The sequence below is a fragment of the Neovison vison genome, chromosome 1 (genome assembly GCF_020171115.1).
Source record: "Neovison vison isolate M4711 chromosome 1, ASM_NN_V1, whole genome shotgun sequence".
NCBI classification, from domain to species: Eukaryota; Metazoa; Chordata; class Mammalia; order Carnivora; family Mustelidae; genus Neogale; species Neogale vison.
In genome coordinates, this window is record NC_058091.1 from 202518131 (window position 1) to 202525306 (window position 7176).

Genomic DNA, 7176 nt, shown 5'->3' on the forward strand with positions numbered 1-7176 from the left:
AAGACAAATGAAGGCTGAAAGGTAAAAGAACTTGACTTAGAATATGGCCTATGGCATTGATGTGGAAGTTTCTGAAGTGCTAATTCGCATACTCAGTATTTGTCTCATGACATGTTCCATATTCTATTTTCTTTTCTTTCTTTTTTTTTTTTTTAAGATTTTATTTATTTATTTGACAGACCCAGATCTTTAGTAGGCGGAGAGGCAGGCAGAGAGAGAGGAGGAAGCAGGCTTCCTGATGAACAGAGAGCCCAATGCGGGGCTCTATCCCAGGACGCCGGGATCATGACCTGAGCCAAAGGCAGAGGTTTTAACCCACTGAGCCACCCAGGGGCCCCATATTCTATTTTCTAAAGAAAACCTAGAAATATGAAATTAAGGAAGCTAAAATTGCTGTAATGTGTGACTTTGTATCTTAAAACATGGCTTAGGATTCTAATGAATTAAGTATCGAGTGATACACTACATCAATAGCTATTTAGTGGCTCCTAGGCCTCAAGAAAGCCAGAAATGTAGGGGTGTTGTGGGAGAACTGGTCAGAAGTTAGAATGTTGAGTGGCAGGGAGACACTGATAGCAAAGGACTGCTCAGTAGTTATTGGTTTGTGTGTTCACATGCTTTATGATCTTGGATATTTTGAGGTATCCAGGAGCTCTAGGGTGGGAAGAGCAGCTAAAGAAAGACTGTATCCTCTAAATTTCAGTTTTTGCCACGGTACTGATGCTGCTTGACCTGGGTTTACAAAAGATCACAGAATGAAATCGGAGTTCCCTACTGTTCTAAGGTGATTGTGGGTGGCATCTACCAATGGAATTGAAGGGGAATACTTCCTTCTAGTTTCATTTCAAGACCTGTTTCATTCCTGTGTCTGATTGTGCTTTAGAGCCTAAGGAGTCCTTTGCCTTGTAATAAATATAGACCAATAAGAGGAATCATTAACTAGATTTGTGTAATCTATTAGTCTAATTTTTTATAAAGATTTATTTATTTATTTATTTGAGAGAGAGAGAGAGAGAGAGAGAGAGCAAGTGGCAGGGAGAGGGAGAGTCACAAGCAGACTCCCCCTAGGGTGAACCCCTGCACTGGGCTCAATTTCACGACCCTGAGATCAAGACCTGAGCAGAAACCAGGAGACACTTAACCGACTGAGCCACCCAGGTGCTCTTCTATGAATCTAATTTTTTAAAACATTATTGTGTGGCATATTCTGTTTTGTTAATCTATTAACTAAATCTTTGTTTTGAGGGTGTCCTCTTTTGGGGAAGAGGTTTTGATTCTGGTAATTATGAATGTATTAAGAACAGATTTACATGTAGAACAGACAACAGTCAAATGGGAGGCTCTCTAACCTCCATCTTTAATCAGCCAATTCTTCTCTCAAACCTTTCCATATGCATTTTTTCCCCCCACGGAAGAATGTGCTTTATCTGTTCGAATTAGAATAGTGACTTGGAGAGAAAAATAGGACAAAATGTATTTTCAGCCTCCACCAGGGGGACCTATTGCTGCAACTAAAAAATTAAATCTGAGAAGAACATGGGTTTCACATGCCAGTTACATGACAGTAATTTTTATTTTTTTAGAAGCACACATACATTTGAAAAAAAATGCTATTTTATTCCACATAATATTATTTCACATTATAATTTTATTTTTACATTATATTTAAAAATTAAAATATAAAAATAGGGATATAAGCCATGAGGTTTTTTTGTTAACCTTTTTTAGTAGACTGACTATACAATGAAAATATAAACTCAGTCTTTATCTGAGAATAACTTATTTAAAATATCTATATGATAACCTACATAAAAGCAGAAAAAAATCTTTTCCACAAAACACATTTTTGAATTTTGCCAATTCAGTTCATTTTATTCCCTACTCTGTTGGCTTTTGTCTGGGATTTAAAGGCTTACAGTTTTTATGAAATGTTTTCATTCATATAGTATATGAATATTATAAGATTCATAATCACAAAGTGGGCAAGTTTTATAGTCACAAAATTGGGAAATCCATATTTTTGCTTCACTTCTAAGAGTGAAGGAAAGTGGACATATTTTGTGCTTTCAGATTATATATGTTTTCTTATATCAGTTACTGTCCTATTTATTCATACCAGTATTTCTTAATATCCCTTAATATTTTTTATGGTTTAAGTAATTCCATTCTATATTCTGGCAGTTTTTATCTGACTCATATTACTACCTTCTTTTTTATTTTATTGATTAGAAGTAATTTATAGTAATGATATTCAGTGATGAGTAGAATTTACAAATCCTGTGGGGCAAATAATACTATACCCATTTTTCAGATCAGGAAATTGAGGCTGAGAGTTATTGCATTACTTGAGTAATGTCTTATACTCTGCCTTGTGATTCCGAGCCCCAGTATTCTTTCCACAATACCATAGCTGATTTTAATAGTTCCAGATATGGACTAACCATTGTTCCAAGCATACTTCCTCAACCTAGACTAGTGAACTCATAATCTGAGTTAGTGTAACTTCAAATCAGACATGTTTTTCTGCCTTAGATAGCTCTTTGGATGATTTCCATTGTCCGTAGTGAATATCAACACATGGCATTTTTAGTAAGAGGTATTTTTTTGTAGATACTGTATACTACACTTGGCTTCATAATGTTGTAATGATGCCTTTGAATTTCTGCTTATGTACACACACACAAGCGCACACATCATTTTTCTTCCCAAAGAAAAGTTTTAACTCAACATTATGAAGAATGGAATGCAGCTTAAGCAAAATGAAATGAAAGTGTGCCCTAGACATATGAAAAGTTTTACTTGTTCTAAGAGAAATACATGGTAAAGTGCATTGAAATACAATTTCATCTGTTAAGATATTTTTGTAATAAACTCTGTTAAATGCTGGGATTTGGGGTTAGTAAATAGACCAGACAGTTCTCCACTATTGGGATTAAAAATTGGTTACAACCACCAACAGGGCAATTGATAACATCTATCAAAACTATAAATGCTCGACAGCACTTGGCTCAGCAACATGTTCTTTGAACTTTAGCTTATGGATATACTTGTACACACACAAAATTATGTTTAGGGTTATCGTAGGTTTATTATCACAAAAAATGGAAGCAAATGTCGCTTGATAGGAGGGTGCTTAAATAGAATACTATACAGCTGTTAAAAAGAACAAGACAGCTCTATACTGATATGCAAAGAGCTTCAAGCAACATTAAGTGAAAACCGCAAGGTACAGAATAGTCAAGTTACTTTTTGCGTAAAAGGGGAAGAATAAGAATATATTCATTTTTCCTTGTATACACATAAACTCTTGAAAGATACACAAAAGATTAATAAAAGTGATTACCTGCTTGGGGTTGAAGGCAAAAGAGGCAACTGGATAGCTGAGGAACAGGTACAAGAGACACATTTTCTTTAGAACCATGAGAATATTTTACCTATTTTTAAAATGTATGTGAGAAAGAATATATAAGCCAGAGATTAAGTAGACATAATTTTGCTCCCAAAAATGACAATAAAGGAATACTTTTTTAAAAAGGCTTAACACTAGCAAGAACAGAGAATGGAAGAGGAAGAAACAGCAAATTTGGGGAAGTTGGAAAGCAGGTGTATGAATGGTACTGACTTAGCAGACCTACAAAACCAAATTCTTTGCTGACAGTGGGAAAAGCTGAGAAGCTTTCACATTGAAGATTCTCTAAAATGTTTAGGAATTGGCTTTACCAGGTATCTCTGGAAATGAGATTGAAGGTGGGACTAAAAATAGGAGGATGGGTTGGCAGCCTCTTTAAGAAGCTGTTAAATCCCCAATTGCACAGCCAGGCAAATTCTCTTTCCCAATCTTCAGGTCTAGCCTCTGGAATGGGGGGAACAACACAACAAAAAACTAAACAAAATACTCCACAAAACTCTCTGGATTGAGATGTACTGGGAAGGGGAGGAAAGGGCAGTAACTTACTGAGAACAAAGTGATTAATTGAGCATTTGCATACTGAGTACCAAGACCCTCTCCCTTGCCTCTCTTTTCCCACTTGGTGCCCAGATTAACAATCCAGTCTAGGCTGAAGATGCTTCATTATGAAATCTGACCAGTCAAGAGAAAAGACATCTGGGGAACCCAATGAAATGACCAACCAAAACACTCTACAGTAAATCTCATAGTTGACAAGTGCTAGCTAGCATGAACTAAGAGCTTTTGAACAAATTTTTAGTGCCTCCACTTCTAAATGTGAAAAACCAAAGTTACTAAGGAATTGAGGAGAGTTTTAACAGTGAAAGATAAAGACTATAGTGGATGCTGTGTTGGATTGCTCAGCTCTTTCCTTCAAGAACTGAGGCATTCCTTCCTCCAGCTGCTTAATGCTGGCTTGAAGGCTGACAGCCGAGTGGCTGTATAGTGCCACTTTACCCCAGGCTTACATCTCTTCCCAGAGCAGACCACATCTAGTCTGCTTGAGATACAGGGTTTCAGTTGTGAACACAAAGATATGTTTCCTTTGCCTCATTTAGGACAACCTCTAAAGGGCCATCCCATCTTCAGAGCTCCCTGTGGGACTGGCAGTTGCAAGTGCATCACAATTCAGTTTCTTAGTTGCTTAAAGCTGTTGCTCTTGAAGGCACTCCCCAATTAACCATCTGGCCCTAAATCTCAGTCTCAGGAAACCCTGCTCACAGCACAATCCCAAACAAATAAATAGAAAAAAGTGGGAAGAAAAAGATTAGTAACTTTCAGTAGATAAGAGAAGATACTCTTCTGACCTGCTCCAATCTGAACTGCTCTTAGGCTTAGAGGATGACCTGTTCAGATTGGAGCAGGTCAGAAGGATTCTGGCAGAAATTATTCAAGAAGATGAATTTACTAGAATACCTAATGTGAATAAAAAATTAAGAAGAGGGGGCGCCTGGGTGGCTCAGTGGGTTAAAGCCTCTGCCTTTGGCTCAGGTCATGATCCCAGGGTCCTGGGATGGAGCCCCGCATCAGGCTCTCTGCTCAGCAGGGAGCCTGCTTCCTCCTCTCTCTGCCTGCCTCTCTGCCTACTTGTGATCTCTGTCTGTCGAATAAATAAATAAATCTTTAAAAAAAATTAAGAAGAGATTTAACAATTTTCAGAGAATTTGGGGTTAAATAAGCAAAAGTAGAAGCAAGACCATTATTAACTCCAGTGAAATGAAAATCGATGCAAGAAAAAAAGTAGTAATAATGTCCTTTATTGGTTGACTCAAAAAAAAAAAACCCACATCATAAAAGGTAGATATTGAATATTGATCTAACCAAAATTTGTGAAATCATCTTGGGATGATGAGGGAAGTGTGTGTTGTATACATGTTTGTATATGCTCATGCATGCATATTTGCTGGAGTTAGAAATAAATGCTCATCTTCTATAGATAGAACTGGTAATGTAAGCATGGAGTATACTTTAGAATTAAAAGCATAAACTGAGTCCAGACTACCTAGGTTTGAATTGTAGCTCTGCTACTTTCCAGTAGTATGATCTTGAGCAAATTACTTCTCCATGCATCAGTGCTTATATGGAAGAGGGAAATAATAATAATACAAATCACACAAGGTTATTGTGAGGATAATATAAATGTGACCTTATACTGTTATATAGTAACTATGATATAAATATTTTCAATTTATGTTATCTGTTATGGACTGAACTGTTTCCCCCACAAATTCATATCTTGAAGCCTTAACCCCCTGCTCCCAGTACCTTACAGTGTGATTGTATGTGGAGATTCACGCACATGCCTTTGAAAGAGGTAATTATGTTAAAATGAGTCTTAGGGTGGGTCTTAGTCTACTCTGCCTGGTGTCTTTATGAGAAAAAGAGATTACAACATACAGAGACAGACACAAAGGATGCATGGGGACAGAGAAAAGACCATGCATGGCACAGTATTTCCTTCTTATAGATGGCATAGGGAGAAGGTGGAGGTCTGCAAGCCAAGGGGAAATGCCTTAGGAGAAGCCAAACCAGCTGACACTTTGATTTTGGGTCTTCTAACCTCTAGAACTGTGAGAAAATAGATGTATTACTTAAGCCACCCAAGCTATGATACTTTGTTTATAGCAGTCTTAGCAAACAAATACATTATCATGTTATTGAAAGATTGGATGGAATACCATCAGATTCAGTTTAAAGAACTGAGAGTGTTTGCCTCTGAGAAGCAGGATATGACAGTGGAGACGAGGGATTGCATTGTTTTTTTAAGGGAAGACTTTATAGAACTCATCAGTTTCTTTAACTATGTATACTTACAACTTTGATAAAAGTACAGACAAAGAAATGGAGGGCAGTGTCTGAAAAAAACCAGAGTTAACCTCTTCCCTTTTTTCATCTGAGTGATTAAGAAGTCTCTGAAGTTCTCTTTCAAGCACTGTGGACATCTGGATTTCTGTCAAAGATGCCATCAAATGAGGATTAATGGCACTTTGGGCACTATTAATGCCCGCTAAATTTAGTCTAGCCTCAGTACTGTCCAAGTAGCTAATTAGGACTCATTGCTCCTGGGTAGTAACCTGACTTCACCAGTAACTCTTTTGTAGCTGAGCCCTTTCAGAGAGATTGTGAAGTTCTCACAGCACTTGATAAGAGTTGTTATATATTTGTTATGGGGATAATATTTTTTTTAAAAGATTTTATTATTTATTTGACAGAGGCCACAAGTAGGCAGAGAGGCAGAGAGTAGGGGAAGCAGGTTCCCTGCTGAGCAGAGAGCCCGATGCGGGGCTCGATCCCAGGACCCTGAGATCATGACCTGAGCCGAAGGCAGAGGCTTAACCCACTGAGCCACCCAGGCGCCCCGGGGATAATATTTTTTGTATTATATTTCCATATGGTTTCCTTTATCTGGCCTCTGTTTTCTCTCCCTTGGCCCATCTGACAAGGAAGATATAATCAGTTAGTAATAGAAAACCAACTAGAAATGTTTGACCGTAATGAAATATTCTCACATGTAAGAAGAAATCCTGAGATGGTTTGTTCGTGGGCGGGAGTCTAGTTCAATGGCTCAATAACATTTTCAAGGACCAGGGTTTCCTATCCTTATTCTGGGCTGCAACATGTAGCATGCTGGCTACTCTCTTCGTAGGTGCAAGATAACTGACAGCACCAGTTCCAGACCTCATGTCCTCAGAAACATTTTTCAAAGGCTGCATGAGAGAAGACATCCA